This window comes from Bos grunniens, chromosome 15 (assembly GCF_055505025.1).
Source record: "Bos grunniens cultivar Pamir isolate PY7600 chromosome 15, Bosgru_T2T1.0, whole genome shotgun sequence".
Lineage (NCBI taxonomy): Eukaryota > Metazoa > Chordata > Mammalia > Artiodactyla > Bovidae > Bos > Bos grunniens.
The window spans coordinates 64,027,653-64,044,139 of record NC_141179.1 but is presented as its reverse complement, the minus strand read 5'-3'; the positions used below and the strand labels follow the sequence as shown (position 1 = coordinate 64,044,139).

Here is a 16,487-nt window from a genome sequence, read left to right as displayed (position 1 = left end):
CTTCCGGGCCCTCGCACCTGCAGCTCCGGGCGCATGTTCCAGCAGCAGCCGGGCCGGAGCCCCGTGCTTCGGTCGTCCCTGTGGCCGCCAGACCCTCGGTCTCGGCGCCCCCCAAATCCGCGCCTTGCTCTCCGCAGGGCGGGAAGGGCCCCCTCGCTCGGGCCGAGGAAGAGCTTGGGGTCCGCGGAGGGGGCGCCCTGGCCGGCTCCGGCACTCTCAGTGCGAGTCCTGCCTGGATCCCGGGAGGCCGCAGAGTAGAGCGGTGAGAACCGGAGGAAGCAGCTACCTAGGAGCACCCGGCCGCGCTCCTCCCAATGGGGGCCGGCGCACCTGCGGCGGGCGGGCGGGCGGGCGGTTGACTGGCGTCTCCGGGAGCCGCGCCTCGCAGCTGCCGCCACCTCTTTCTGCGCTAAGCCCTGGGCGAGTCCGGCCGCCTGCAGCCAGTTCTGGCCCCGCCTTGGCGCGCGGGTGGCGGGTTTGGGACTGGTTTCTAGACCCCGCGTCCTCCGCCGACTCAGGGCAGCGTGAGTTCACCTCCCAGCGCTAAACAGAAACCACCTGCTGAACCCTCCCTCTGGCGCGTCCAGGGATTTTCGATTTGTGTTTCACTAGGCGACGAGCTCTGTCTTAAGATCTTAGGTCTCAAAGGGTGGTCCGCGAAGGAGAACAAAATCTTTATCAGAGCATATGAAATGGGAAGTGACCTTAAAAATCGTTGATTACATTGGATTTCAAATCGCGGCTCGCCATGTCTGGGCCGTCTCCAAGATCCTTTCAAGGGGTCTCCGTGGTCAAAACTATTTCCTTTATGGTACAAAGACATAATTTGCCTTTTTCGCTGTCGTTGCCTCCTGAATGTACAGCGGAAATTTCCAGAGGCCATTCGACGGGTAACGATGTCATCACCCAGCTAATAGAGTGCTTGCATGTGTTTTGTGTTTTCCATTATTTTCTACGGGAGTAGATTTAAGTATCAGCACGTACGTTTTTTATAGAGATTAATAAAATTTGCCTGTTCTTAGTTGTTTTTTTTTTTTTTTTCCTGTACTTTTATTAGCTAGCTTTAGTCATACTTGGCAGGATAGCTATAACCTCTTTTTTTTTTTTTTATAAATAGTCGTCTGAAATCTTGAGCCTATGCAGAAATATAGCCAAAAGTAAGTACACTTTGTTGATTTGAAATAATATGAAAATTTCTCAGTTTAACAGATAATATGATAAATATCAGGGCTTCCCTGGTAGCTCAGCTGATAAAGAATCCACCTGCAATTCAGGAGATCCCAGTTCGATTCCTGGGTCAGGAAGATTCCCTGGAGAAGGGATGGGCCACCCTCTCCAGTATTCTGGGCTTCCCTGGTGGCTCAAACAGTAAAGAATCCACCTGCAATGGGGGAGACCTGGATTTGATCCCTGGGTTGGGAAGATCCCCTGGAGGAGGGCATGGCAATCCACTGCAGTATTCTTGCCTGGAGAATCCCATGGACAGAGGAGCCTGGTGAGCTACAGACCATGGGATCTCAAAGAGTGGGATACCACCGACTGACTAAGCACAGCACAGCATAGTATATATCATTAGATATAATTCATGTAAGTAAGAGCTCTTTGGAGATCCTTAATAACGTTAAAAAATGTGAAGAGGTCCTGAGACCAAAGAGTTTGAGAATTACCACCTCAAGTGATGAAGGCAGCGGGTGGACAGAGCACATAGTGGGAGTTCACACACTGCCTTGTCCAAACAACACTGGTAACAACTCTTTGGAACATTACTTAAGGTTCCATGCTTTGGCCAAAGTGGCTCAACATTTGGTAGAAGCCAGAAGAAATGTTTTTCCCCCTTTCTAATCGTTGATTAATTCAATTTCCACCAAATTTTATTTTTTCCTGCAAAGGTCATTGCCTACTTTATTCTGAATATTTAGAATCAACTGAATTCTTTCTGTTTTCTGCAGAAATTTTGTCTTCACTGATTCCTTCTCAGTGCAGTTCAGATCAGTCATTCAGTCGTGTTCGACTCTTTGTGACCTCATGGACTGCAGCACGCCAGGCCTCCCTGTCCATCACCAACTCCCAGAGTTTACTCAAACTCGTGTCCATTGAGTTGGTGATGCCATCCAGTGATCTCATCCTCTGGTGTCCCCTTCTCCTGCCTTCAATCTTTCTCAGCATCAGAGTCTTTTCAAATGAGTCAGCTTTTCGTATCAGATGGCCAAATATTGGAATCTGAGCTTCAACATCAGTCCTTCAAATGAACACTCAGGACTGATCTTCTTTAGGATGGACTGGTTGGATCTTCTTGCAGTCCAAGGGACTCTCAAGAGTCTTCTCCAATACCACAGTTCAAAAGCATCAATTCTTTGGCGTTCAGCTTTCTTTATAGTCCAACTCTCACATCCATGCATGACTACTGGAAAAACCATAGCTTTGACTAGATGGACCTTTGTTGGCAAAGTAGTGTCTCTGCTTTTTAATATGCTGTCTAAGTTGGTCATAACTTTCCTTCCAAGGAGTAAGTGTCTTTTTATTTCATGGCTACAGTCAACATCTGCAGTGATTTTGGAGCCCCCCCTCCAAATAAAGTCAGCCTCTGTTTCCACTGATTCCTTCTAGACAGTGCTTTTTCTTTTTTGTTCTCCCAGTCTTTCCTCGATTTCCATTTGTCCACCTTGTTCTTTAAACTGTTTCTATAATAGATATCTCCTCAATCCTTTTATTGTTCTTAAGCAATTTTGATTACACTGTGAAGAGGCTAGAAATGATTTCTTGTAGTTTACGTCTTAAACAGGGAACATCTCTACTGGAACACTCATTCTTCTATTTATTCATTCATTTAGCCCTGAGGATACAGACAGAAACACCACAGTCTCTGTTCTGGGGGAGAATTTAATCTAAGCTATATCTAAGAATGTGGGCTGAGTAAAGTTCTTATCAAAGGAAAGAACAGACTTACTCATCTTTAGCCTCCAGAGAACCCGACAGAGTTCTTTTATGTTCATGCTCAGTACGTTTTTATTTTGAATTTTTAAAATACTATTTCATTTTCTATTTTATTTTATGTTTTGGCTGTGCCCTGTGGCTTGTGGGGTCTTAGTTCTCCGACCAAGAATCGAACCCAGGCCCTCAGCTGTGAAAGCATGGAGCCCTAAACACTGGAATACCATGGAATTCCTTCAATACACTTTTTTTGGAGGGATGAAAGTAATTTGTTTTCAGGTAGAAAAAGTGCATTACACTGTATTTGGAGATACAAATAGTCATTGTATCTGGACCAAAACAAATGTGGCTTTGTGTGTTCACATCAAATATCAGAGTTTATAGTCTAAGAGGGGAGTCAGATACAGAAATAAAATTCTGTTTCTCAGTGGTGAATGACAGCCCTGCACATTTCCCTGTGATCATATTGGCTTCTGGAGAATATCACAGCACTTGGCAGTATGAACACAGACTTCAACCACTGTGGAGCTGCAAGGTATTTTGAAATTAGGTAGCAAAGAGAGAAAATAGTAACAACATTGTTTAAGATTGTTGATTTCTTCTGCTATTTCTTTGCTCTATTTATTTCTTATTTTGTGCCACTTGCTTTTTTAAAGTCAGTATTCTTATGCTTTTTCTCCCATAACATTTTAAGTGCTTTTTTTCTGGTCATTTGCAGAACTGGGCTAAATATTATGATTCTCTCTTTACAGAGAATACTGAAGCATGAAGTTTGAAGGGTCTTAGAGAGTCATTGACCAAGTGGTAGCCCAGCTCTTGACTCTTCCCAGTGCCTTTTATTATCAAGCAGTGAAGGGCAAGAGGTAAGAATTGTTTAATTTCAAAAGAAAGAAAAAAAGTAGAGCAATGAGATTAATGGACTTGGATTAATGTGATAAAACATCTCTGAGTTTGAGCACATACCCATCCGCTTACCTGTGTCAACTCAAGAATGAAATGGAAACTGGCTGTATTGTGTGGGCATGAGGATTGACTCAAAGACTGTGACAGGAAGTGTTAAGGCTGCAGCCTCAAAGCTCTGCAATGTTAGGGTCACATCCACATTATAAGGCACAATGATAGCTGTGTCACTAGACTACTTGGAGCAGAAGAAATGACTTTGTGGAACTTAGGTGTTGGTGACATTTTAGCCTTGGTATTTCATCATCAGATTTTTCCTGTTTTAATTTATCCCAGTAAAATCAGTAGGTGGAAGATAAAAGACTCCTACGCTTCAAGGCTGATTATATATCTGTATGCAAGTATTTTCAGATTCAACAGATAGTCAGAAGGGTTAAAGACTTTGTTTTAAACATTTACTTAAAGCTCTCTAAAGCTTTTGACTAGAGCTCCCATTTAATTCTATCATTTAAGAATAATGACTGTTAATAACAAGATAAAATAAAAAACAGTATGAGAGGTTATCTGGCTTCCTGATCACTTGATTTTGTGTCATGCTGTGGGTGGTAACAGGAACCACAACATGGTAAAAAACCAGCAATCCTTAGAGTCCGTATGGAGCACATAGGAAACTTGAATCAGTATGGTTCTGAGATGCTCTCTGGGGCCTGTGACACGGTCAGAAAACTCTCACTCTTTGTTTAGACCTTGGCGTTTTTACAGCTATTTCTTTCCCTCGTTGGACTCATTTTATCATCATAATCTTATTCTCTGATTGCTGCACAATTTTTTTGACCTTTTTTTTTTTTTTTGTAAATCCATGTTCAGGTAATCATAGTGTCCTAACCAAACAGATTTTTTTTTCATACACAAGTTTATTTGGCATCAGTTTCAAAACCATACTTTCATGCACAATGTCTGAAGAGAGAGTTTAGACAAATCACATACTTTTAGCTATGCAACTGACCGTGTTTAAGAATCATTCATTTATTCTGCATCAAAGAAGGATAATAATGAAGTATTGATGATGCTGGTACTGATTAAAGGCACAACATTGTATAGAAGACCTGTTAGGAAATCCACAACTTAGGGTCCTGTTTATCCTTCATTGGTGTAGAATTCTCCTTTGTTATTTTATGTACCACCCTGGCTTCAAGCTCTCAAAATGAGAGTTCTCAATGACTAAGTTTTGACATATACATTGAGGGTTTTAAAACACTGTTTATTTTACTGATGCACACTAATAGCTTTAGTAGAGTTTATGGGTCTCCTTTGCTTCCTTGGTGGCTTAGCAGTAAAGAATCCACCTGCTAATGCAGGAGGTGCAGGTTCGATCCCTGAGTTGGGAAGATCCCCTGGTAGAGGGGATGGCAACCTACTCCAGTATTCTTGCTTGGGAAATCCCATGGACAGAAGGGCCTGACAGGCTACAGGCCATGAAATCACAAAGAGTCGGACATGACTTGGTTATTAAACAATAACAATAACAAAAATAGGTCTCCTTTACCCACCCTTGGCACTGCCATTCTGATATCAACTTGAGAGCCAGAAGCAAAGTTTACCAGTTTTTGTACTTTGTAAGGCACATGGCAGGATCTCCTGACCATGAAGTGAATAAAAGGGTAATTTCTGTTCCTAGGTCTGTTTCTCTCTAGCTTTGAACAGATCATTTCTCATCACTCTCTCTACCTCTTGAGACACTGAGGTGGTGGTGATTTAGTTGCTAAGTCATGTCCGACTCTTGCAACTCCATGGACTATAACCTGCCAGGCTCCTTTGTCCATGGGATTTACCAGGCAAACATACTGGAGGGGATTGTCATTTCGTTCTCCAGGGGATTGTCTCAGTCCTGGGATCAAACCCAGGTCTCCTGCATTGCAGGTGTATTCTTTACCAACTGAGCCACCAAGGAAGCCCTGAGACATTGAGGGTTTGGTCTGAATGAATTCTGACTCCTTTCTATGCTAAAATGTTATGTGTCTTAGGTTATTCTTAATGATAAAAGTGTAAAGTGAAAGTGCAAGTGAAAGTTTTGGTCACTCAGTTGTGTCTGACTCTGCGACCCCACGGACTGTAGCCTGCCAGGCTCATCTGTCCATGGGGATTCTCCAGGCAAGAACATGGGAGTGAGTTGTCATTTCCTACTCCAGGGGATCTTCCCGTGCCAGGGATCAAACCCGCGTTTCTTGTGTCTCCTGCATTGCAGGCAGATTCTTTACCATCTGAGCCACCTATAGAGGGCTCTATTTAAGTAATTTTCTAATTTTATTTTCTATCTGGATAGTCTTGGATTATTTGTTTTCATGTAATTTATTAAAAGGAAATCATTACATCAAAATATAAAATTTGAGGGGAACTCACTGGCGGTCCAGTGGTTAAGACTCTGTATTTCCAATGCAGGAGGTACAGGTTCCATCCTTGGTTGGGGAAGTAAGATTCCCCCATGCCTTGTAGTGGAGCCAAAAATAATTATATTTACATATATTTGGAATTTACCTATATATACAAATTATCTATTTTATTATTTGTTTGCCTTTAATTATACAAAATTGGAAGTAAATATAACTTTCTATGTGGCAAAAGAGATTTTAAAAAGTTTTGAAAAATTTACTTTCTTTGGCTTCTCTGATAATTTGATTTATACTTTTCATTCTTGTGCTAACAGGTGACACTGACACAGAATCTTTTCCCTATTATCAGGACTCCTATTTTATTTCTTTCCAACTTTGATGTCTTTTTCTTAGATTTGTATTGGTTGAATTTATACCTTTTTTTTTTTTTAATTCTACTACCATTTTCCCTGTTTTAGCTCTCCCAGTGCCTCAATATTTTTTTTTTTCATTTTCTCTTTTATCCTCTAAATTTAGAATTTAAAAGCAGGGGGGCACATTGATCTTTCTTCTCTAAGGAGAATAATGTTTTCTCTTTCTTTTGTACCTACTCTGAAATTATCTATATAGTGTTAGACACTCAATATTTATTGAGTGAATTAAATTCTTAAGAATTTATTAGTTTTTCAACAGAAAAACAGAAACTCAAGCTCATAGATGCAGGGAACAGAGTAGGTAGCTAGAGGTGGGGGATGGGGAGTGGGAGAAATGGGTGAAGAGGGTCAAAAGATGCAAACTTCCGGTTCTAAAATAAATAAGTAATGGGGATGTAATGTACAGCATGGCGACTATAGTTAATAATACTGTATTGCATGTTTGAAAGTTGCTGAGTAGATCTTAAAAGTCCTTATAAGAAAATTTTAAAAAAATATGTATGGTGATGGATGCTAATGAAATTTGTAATGGTAATCATTTCGCTATAGTATATACAAATATTGAATCATTATGTGTATGAAGTGAAGTGAAGTGAAATTGCTCAGTTGTGTCCAACTCTTTGCAACCCCTTGGACTGTAGCCTACCAGGCTCCTCTGTCCGTGGGATTTTCCAGGCAATAGTACTGGAGTGGATTGCCATTTCCTTCTCCAGGGGCTCTTCCCAACCCAGGGACCGAACCTGGGTCTCATACTTGAAACTAATGTAATGTTGCATGTCGATTATGTGCTTCCTAGGTGGTGCTAGTAAACTAATATAATGTAGTATGTCAACTATACTTCAATTTAAAAATTTTTTAATAATTTTTAAGTTTTTATTGCCATATGGTTTTATTGTTCTGTTTTGTTTATATATTCCTTTTTTCTCATTTCCTGGTTCAATGTTCTTTCCCTTTCCTTTCATTCCCTCTTATTTCTTCTGTTATTTTGGAAACTTTTATTTTTCTTATGATTTTCAACTCTCTTATCTTCTTTCCCTACCTAAGGAACCTCTGTAATTTTCTTGGGTTGAACTACATGAAATTGCCACTGTTGTAAGTAAAAAAAAAAAAAAAAAAAAGTTTGACTATCAGCCATTTCATGTGGTTGTCTAGCACAATGGTTGGCAGATGCTCAATTCATATCTGCTGAATTAATTAAGAAATAAATTTTCCTTTTCATTGGTTTTTCTGAGGGCCTGGATAACATTAAGCAGAGAATGTTTTACCAGTTGTGGATTCAGAAGTTTTTAGTCATCAATAATCTTACTGATTTGCTCACTACCTGGTTTTATTAGTTCTTTTCATTAATGTGTGAAAGATAAATCTGAGGATATGCTTGTGAGCAAGCATGTGGTTACATACATAATGTTATTATACACATATTTGCATGAGTGTTAGTAAACATAAATTTCTGGAGCATATGTCTTTTTGTGAGCTTTTTTGGACATCTATGTGTTTAGGGTCTTAGAATAGACCCTGATAATGGGAAAGATTGAAGGCAGAAGGAGAAGAGGGCAACAGAGGATGAAATGGTTGGATGGCATCACTGATGCAATGAATATGAACTTAGGTAAACTCTGGGAGAGAGTGAAGGACAGGGAAGCCTGGGGTGCTGCAGTCCATGGGGTCACGGAGAGTTGGACATGACTTGGCGACTGAACAACGACAATGTGATTAGCAACTCAAAAGGTGAAATATCTTAAAAGAGAAGTAGCAGAAATTGAGAGGAAGGTTAGATTTCTTTTATACATATATGTAATTTTATTTATTTTGGTTGTGCTGGGTCTTCATTGCTATGAGGGTTTTTCTCTAGTTGCGGTAAATGGGAGCTACTCTCTAGGGCTTCTTATTACAGTAGCTTTTTTTGTTGTGAGCACAGGCTCTAGGGAGAGCGGGCTTCAGTAGTTGCGGCATGTGGGCTCAGTTGTTATGGCTCACAGGTTCTAACAGGCTCAATTGTTGTGGCCCACGGGTTTAGTCTACAGCATGGGGAATCTTCCCAGACCAGAGATTGAACCCGTGTCTCCTACATTGGCCGGTGGATTGTTTACCTGTGAGCTATCAGGGAAGTCTTAGATTTCTTAAAATACTGTTTCAGTCTCATTAGCAGTAACATGAAATATCTGTTATTCCTAAAACATTCACCTCTAATGTTCTACAACCCTCAATAAGCCTTTGAGAATTTATGCACACTGAAATAACTGCTGAGCCTTGAAGAGTAGACATTAAATAAGGAAATATTTTAGGCTTCCTAAGCTGTGATGACTAGAATGGCTGACCTTATTCATGAAGATTTTTAGTTTAAGATGCTTTTAATATTTAACATGTTAACTCATAAGCCCATCTTTTCTAAAATCCTTGTTTCATGCACTGGCAAACAGGTGCAGATATTTTAAGAAATTTATCTGAGGAAATTTACCAAGTGAATCAGGGGGAGCACTGAAACTAGGATTTCTGGTTTCTACCCAATAGGATTTCCACTTCACTCCATTGTCATTAGAATTCACTTCATCATTCAGTAATTTGTTTGTGATTCACACCCTATGAATCATGAAGTTTCTTTTCTTTTCTTTTAGTCATGAAAAGGTGAAATTCAAGATGTCTCTGACATGTGATACCAGCATCTCATTCAATGAAGACCATACTTTGTCTTTCTTTTTTTCTTTTAAAATAAATTTCCAGTTAATAGCAAAGCAATATGTGCTGCTGCTGAGTTGCTTGTTGTATCTGACTCTTTGTGACCCCATGGACTTTAGCCCTCTAGGCTCTTCTGTCCATAGGATTCTCCAGGCAAGAATACTGGAGTGGGTTGCCATGCTGTCCTCCAGGGGATCTTCCTGACCCAGGAATCAAACCTGCGTCTCTTATGTCTCCTGCATTGGCAAGCAGGTTCTTTACCACTAGCACCACCTGGGAAGCCCTCTTTGTAAAACATCCAAACGATATAAAAGGTAATTAGTAAAAAGACAACTGTACCGAAAGAAAACTGTTAAAAGTTAGTTTCCACATAGCCCAATCCTTTTTGAGTGAACTCTGAAGAAACTGTTTAAAAGCTTATGTCATAGGAAATTTTGTTAAGTGATGACTCCTTGGACACATTTAATATTGCAATTATTTTCTTTGTACAGACTCTGTTATAATGTGTAATGTCTTAAAAATGTGTTTAAGAGTTGTCTCTCTTACATCTATTTCCAAAATAAACTCCAGATGGCTTTAAGAATTAAAAAAAAAAATGACCCCACAAAAGAGTTAGAAGACAAGACAGGTGGAGAATATCTTCTCCTAGAGTGAAGAACTCTCTAATAATAAAAGCAAAGGAAAAATGATAAAGAACAAGATTGATACATTTGACCTCATAAAATTTAACATTTTTAGACCTTATAAGACACCATTAAAGTTAAAAGAAGAAATCTGAACAGCAATAAATAAATCTACTAATAATGTAAGAGATGAAAAGTAAATTTTTGTTAGTTACATTCAGTACTGAGAAGGGTATAAAAAGGCTGTCTCTGTTCACTATTGGAATAATCATTTTAGACAGCAATTTAGTTATTTGCTTCATTAAGATTGAATTCTTAATTCAATCTTATTTCTACTCTTAAACATCATGGAGATTCTATTCTTAAACATCATGAGAGATTATTGCCTTGGCTATTTTCATGAACCTAATCATTGCACTTTTGCATTACTGGTTTGTAAAGGTAATATCTCATGGATCATCCATCTAATTGTAGATCTAATATCTAATATCTATCTATATCTAATATCTCCTCAATTACACTTCTTTTACACTGAGCCACCAGGGAGGCCCATGTATATGGTATAACATATTGTCAAGTTAACCTTTGGAAAGCTTATAAATGTGTATGCCCATCTACATATAGTGGGAAATGACAAACGAGATCATTTCCCCTTGTCAATGTGTATATTAATATGTAAAAAATGATTTTAAGTGGTTTAAAAAATAACCTTTTTGTTTTAATTAAGTTTTTAAAAAATAATCAGTGAATATTTATAGATCTTCTTTAGTTCCCCATTAATATTTTTTGCTGGCTTGTATTTTAGCTGAGTGTAATCCCAGGATTGTTGGAACTGTTTTGTTTTAGTTGGGCCTAGTCTATTCTTGGAATTTCTACAGAGCAATAAATGATCATCTATCTATGATTTTTTCTGCATGCAAATTATAATAATATAATTTATAGAAGTTGCGCAAATCATTTCACCTTAGCATTTAAGGTCATATTAAATATCTTTACCTTAAAAAACATACTTCCTTAATAATATCTCTTTAGACACTCGAGTATGGATGTGAGAGTTGGACTATAAAGAAAGCTGAGGGCTGAAGAATTGATGCTTTTGAACTGTGGTGTTGGAGAAGACTCTTGAGAGTCCCTTGGACTGCAAGGAGATCCAACCAGTCCATTCTAAAGGAGATCAGTCCTGGGTGTTCATTGGAAGGACTGATATTGAAGCTGAAACTCCAATACTTTGGCCAACTGATGCGAAGAACTGACTCATTGGAAAAGACCCTGACACTGGGAAAGATTGAGGGCAGGAGGAGAAGGGGCGACAGAGGATGAGATGGTTGGATGGCATCATCGACTCGATGGACGTGGGTTTGGGTGGACTCTGGGAGTTGGTGATGGACAGGGAGGCCTGGCTTGCTGTGGTTCGTGGGGTCACAAAGAGTCGGACACGACTGAGCGACTGAACTGAACTGAGACACTCAAGGGGATACAAAGATGAATAGTAATATAAACAACATTTTTCAATAATGAGATATTCACATAACATTTATCATTTTAACCATGTTAAAATGCACAATTCCTTGGGTTTTAGTATAATCACAATAGTGTGCAGCCATCACCACCATCTAATTCTAGAACATTTTCATCACTCAAAAGAGAAGCCTCATACCTCAACTTAATCAATCCCTCTCCTTTCCCCCTTATCCTCTGCTGGCAACCGCTAATCTACTTCTGTCTCTATGGGTTTGCTTATTCTGGATATTTCATATAAATGGAACCATACAATATTATATGGTCATTTGTGACTGACTTCTTTCATTTAGCATGTTTTCAAGATTCATCTCTGTTGTAGTTTGCATCAATACTGCATTCACTTTTATGGCTGAATATTCCATTGTGTGAATATACCACATATTATTTATTCATCAATTGACGGAATTTGGGCTACTTCCAATTTTGACTCAAAAAATAATGCTACTAGAAACATTCATTTACTGTATAAGTTTTTACATGAACATATGTGAACAAAATTCTCTTGGATTTACACCTAGAAATGGAATTGCTAAGTCATATGGTAACCCTTCTCGGAGAAGGCGATGGAACCCCACTCCAGTACTCTTGCCTGGAAAATCCCATGGACGGAGGAGCCTGGTAGGCTGCAGTCCATGGGGTCGCTAAGAGTCGGACATGACTGAGCGACTTCACTTTCACTTTTCACTTTCATGCATTGGAGAAGGAAATGGCAACCCACTCCAGTGTTTTTGCCTGGAGAATCCTAGGGACAGCGGAGCCTGGTGGGCTGCTGTCTATGGGGTCGCACAGAGTCGGACATGACTGAAGTGACTTAGCAGCATGGTAACCCTACATTTCAATTTTTAAAAATATATAACATTTCTGAAGACTTAATATGTGTGTGGCACTTAGCTAAGCAGTTGACTTGCATTTTCTCATTGAATCCTCACAACTTTCTGTGGTTGGTCCAGTTATTATGTCCATTTTACAGATGAGGGCACTACAACCCAAAGATGTTAAAAAGCTTGCTCAAATATCCAGAGCTAGTTGAGACAGATCCAGGATTTGAACCATGGCAGTCTGGTTATAGACTCTGAACTCTTTGCTACTATTGCCTTGACACATATGATTCAAAAAGGGCAAAAGATAGCTCACAAGTAATAAAACAAGATGAAATGAAGAAGTCTAAGTGCCATGTAATGGGTTAAGAGGATTGGAGGTGGAGAGTAGATTTGGGAAAGGCTCATTAGAAATGAGCCTTAATTTATAGGAACAAGTTCAAGAGAGGAGCTTGGGTGAAAGCCAACTAGGTGAAAGGACTATTACAGGAATGGCAAGTTAGTTTTATATCAAGTGCCGATTCCAGTTCATTGGTAGTGACTATCTGTAGCTCTGTGTGGAGATACTCTGGGCCAGCTCAATGGGAAAGAGAATGATGAGTAATTAGCAAACTCTGCCATGGGCAAGGGAGGGGAGATTTGAAGACCTTGTGATATGAATTTTCATCCCGGGACTATTACACTCTGAAGATGAGAAATTATGGGTCATGTTCTGAAAACAATGACTATATGATTTTGACCAGATCATAAGGTATGTGTGGGAAAGTTGAGACTGAAACAAGATTGGAAATTTGTGATGAGGCCAGATTGAACAGCATTTTAGATGACAGACTGATGAGTTTATACTTAATTAAGTAGATAGTGAGGAGTCATTGAAGATTTTTGAACAGGGGAATACTGGCATAGGAATCCTACTATAAAAAGATTAATCATACGGTGACATACAGAATGAACTGACACGGAGAAAGATCAGAAACAAGGAGACCAGTTAGGGTGATGTTAAAAAAATTTAGTAGATGGTGATAAAGTCATGTTAAAACAGGGAATTACCATCCTTTCTCACTAATTCCTTGAAGATTAGAATGTAGGTGTGAGGAAACGAACACTCTAGTATTCTGCTAGTGATACATTAGTTCAGTTTTTCTGGAGGACATTTTGGCAGTGTGTATAAAAAGCCTTAAAAATGGTTTATTCTTTTTAATGCAGTATCTAGAAATTTGTGCCAAGGAAGTAATTCCGAACATATGCAGAGATGTAACTCCAAAAGTGTTCATTGCATTGCCATTAAAAAAAAAAAAAATGTAGCCCAGAAACTGGCTGTGTAGTTTCTCTTCATGTCACCAGCCCACCTGAGTCACGACTTGGCATTTAATTCACTGTGGAGAGCTCCCTGCATGAAAATCATTTAGTTAGTAATGGTGAGTTTGCTAAAGATTATGTAGGGGAGATGGAAAAAAAGACTTTAAAAATAGATTGACAAACATCCAGTAAACTTGATAAATGCTCCTTAGGTATCTCTGCTTTCTCCACAGTGCTGAGCAGGGATCCCTTCCCCATCTAGCACTTAGACCTGCTGCTTCTCTTCTTCTCACTTTTACTGTTCTGAGTTACTTTTTCTGTTTGACTTTGGGAATCAAAGTCTATTCTGAGCAGGCCTCTTCTCTGGAAAGCTGGTTTCTATTAGGAAAAAAAAAGTGTCCCTAACTATTTCTTCCCCCCATTCTTCCCTGGAATACACTGCTATATTTAAAATGGATAGCTAACAAGGTCCTACTGTGTAGCACAGGGAACTCTGCTCAATGTTATGTGGCAGCCTGGATGGGAGGGCAGTGTGGAGGAGAATGGATACATGTACATGTATGGCTGAGTCCCTTTGCTGTCCACCTGAAATTATCACAAATTGTTAATCGGCTATGCTCCAATGTAAAATTAAAACTTTAAAAAAAGTGAAGAAAAAAGTGTTGAATATTTATGGAGGATATAAAAATTGTTTATGAATTACACAAAACTTTGGGGAAATACATGTTTAAAAAATAAAAGGGACTTGTTGAATAAATTATGGCACAATTTGTTACTACTTAACAAAAAACAAAATTTTCTCTCCTCTATCCTTTTATAGAAGTTTATAGCTAAGAGTATATTTGGAAAGTGATGGATTATAGATTTTCACTGCGTTAGTGTTTACAGGGGTTTGGGTTGATTCCTTTTCATTCCTTTGAAGGCAGAGTTGTTACATAGTTTTCTGTTTTGGATGGTTGTTTCACAGTTTCTACAAGTATATACTCTCTAAATTCAGGAGAACGAAGTGGCAACCCACTCCAGTATTCTTGCCTGGAAAATCCCGTGGACAGAGGAGCCTGGCCGGCTACAGTCCATAGGGTCGAAAAGAGTCCGACATGACTGAGCAAAAAAAAACACTTATTGAGCACTCTTTGGAAACATTTTCTCCCTAGGTGACTGTATTTATTTTTATGGTTTTAAACATTACTTTTGTGCTGACAACTCCCAGATTTATACATCTAGCACAAATATTTCCTTTGTATTCCAAACACATATTATCTCACTCCAAACTAATATATCTACCTTTGGTATCTCTACTTGATGTCTCATGGACAGCTTAGAGTTACCGTGTTAATCCTGGTGCTCCCTGATCCTGGTCTTCCTAAACATGGAAAATGGTAGTACCACCTGAAAAGTTATTTAAGTCTGAAGCTTAAATTCTGACTTAAGTCAGGCAGTCTTAATTCCTCATTCTTTCCTACCCTGTATCTAATTTATTTGCAAGTTCTTTGAGTACTGCCTCCAAAAGAAAGCTATCAATCTCTCTCTCTCTTTATTTGCCCCCGGTCTTGGTTGCAGAATACAGGATCTAGTTCGTTGACCGGGAATCAAACCCAGGCTTCCTGCACTGAAACTGTAGACTCAATTACTGGACCGCAAGGGAAGTCCTGGCATCAACAGCTTTTTGATTATTACTACCCACACACCAGAAGTTTCCATGCAGAGAGCACATGATGTGTAAAGGCACAGAGACCCAGGAGGACTGGATTATCTGAGGAAACCACAAGTGCATCAGGCTGCTAAGTCCATGTGGTTTTAAGGAGATGAGGCTGGAAAGGAGGTCCCTGGGGAAGCAGGAGAGGATGGGATTCACAGCAAAGGCAGCAGGCAGGTTTGCGTGAGGACCTCAGCAGGGAACTGGAATAAATACTCAGGCCACTGGAATCAAGATTGCCGGGAGAAATATCAATGACCTCAGATATACAGATGACACCACCCTTATGGCAGAAAGTGAAGAGGAACTACAAAGCCTCTTGATGAAAGTGAAAGAGGAGAGTGAAAAAGTTGGCTTAAAGCTCAACATTCAGAAAACGAAGATCATGGCATCCGGTCCCATCACTTCATGGGAAATAGATGGGGAAACAGTGGAAACAGTGGCTGACTTTATTTTCTTGGGCTCCAAAATCACTGCAGTTGGTGACTGCAGCCATGAAATTAAAAGACACTTACTCCGTGGAAGGAAAGTTATGACCAACCTAGATAGCATATTCAAAAGCAGAGACATTACTTTGCCAACAAGGGTCCATCTAGTCAAGGCTATGGTTTTTCCAGTGGTCATGTATGGATGTGAGTGTTGGACTGTGAAGAAAGCTGAGCGCCAAAGAATTGATGCTTTTGAACTGTGGTGTTGGAGAAGACTCTTGAGAGTCCCTTGGACTGCAAGGAGATCCAACCAGTCCATTCTGAAGGAGATCAGCCCTGGGATTTCTTTGGATGGAATGATGGTAAAGCTGAAACTCCAGTACTTTGGCCACCTCATGTGAAGAGTTGACTCATTGGAAAAGACTCTGACGCTGGGAGGGATTGGGGGGCAGGAGGAGAAGGGGACGACAGAGGATGAGATGGCTGGATGGCATCACTGACTCGTTGGACGTGAGTCTGAGTGAACTCCGGGAGTTGGTGATGGACAGGGAGGCCTGGCGTGCTGCGTTTCATGGGATCACAGAGTCGGACATGACTAAGTGACTGAACTGAACTGAACTGAGTAAAGAAAAAAAAAATGATACCTGAACAAGGCAACATAAGCCACAGTATTTTTAATAAACAGATGTTACAAAACTGTTTCCATTTCATCTGGAAGGGTAGGTATTTCTAAATGTACAATATCAAAGGAATTACTATTAATTAGAAAAGTAAAAATAATATAAGCATAAA

The 16,487-nt window shown here is 39.7% G+C and overlaps 1 protein-coding gene and 1 long non-coding RNA gene across 4 annotated transcripts in view; one reads left to right on the top strand and one right to left on the bottom strand.

Annotated features, from left to right (window-relative positions):
• The window catches only part of PRRG4 (proline rich and Gla domain 4), a 19,484-nt gene extending 18,945 nt beyond the window's left edge, over positions 1–539 (bottom strand). The window contains exon 1 of one of the 2 annotated variants that reach the window (XM_086341043.1): positions 18–539. The gene's annotated coding sequence lies outside the window, so the exon portion shown is untranslated. The remainder of the gene's footprint in view (positions 1–17) is intronic. The other variant, XM_086341044.1, reaches the window with a different exon arrangement.
• LOC147358382 (uncharacterized) lies at positions 403–16,487 on the top strand. Of its 2 annotated transcripts, none has more exons than XR_015142229.1 (4): positions 403–524; positions 1,118–1,157; positions 3,684–3,794; positions 15,132–16,487. It is a non-coding gene; the product is annotated as an uncharacterized LOC147358382 (long non-coding RNA). The 2 variants fall into 2 exon arrangements; XR_015142228.1 differs by having other exon boundaries at positions 523–890.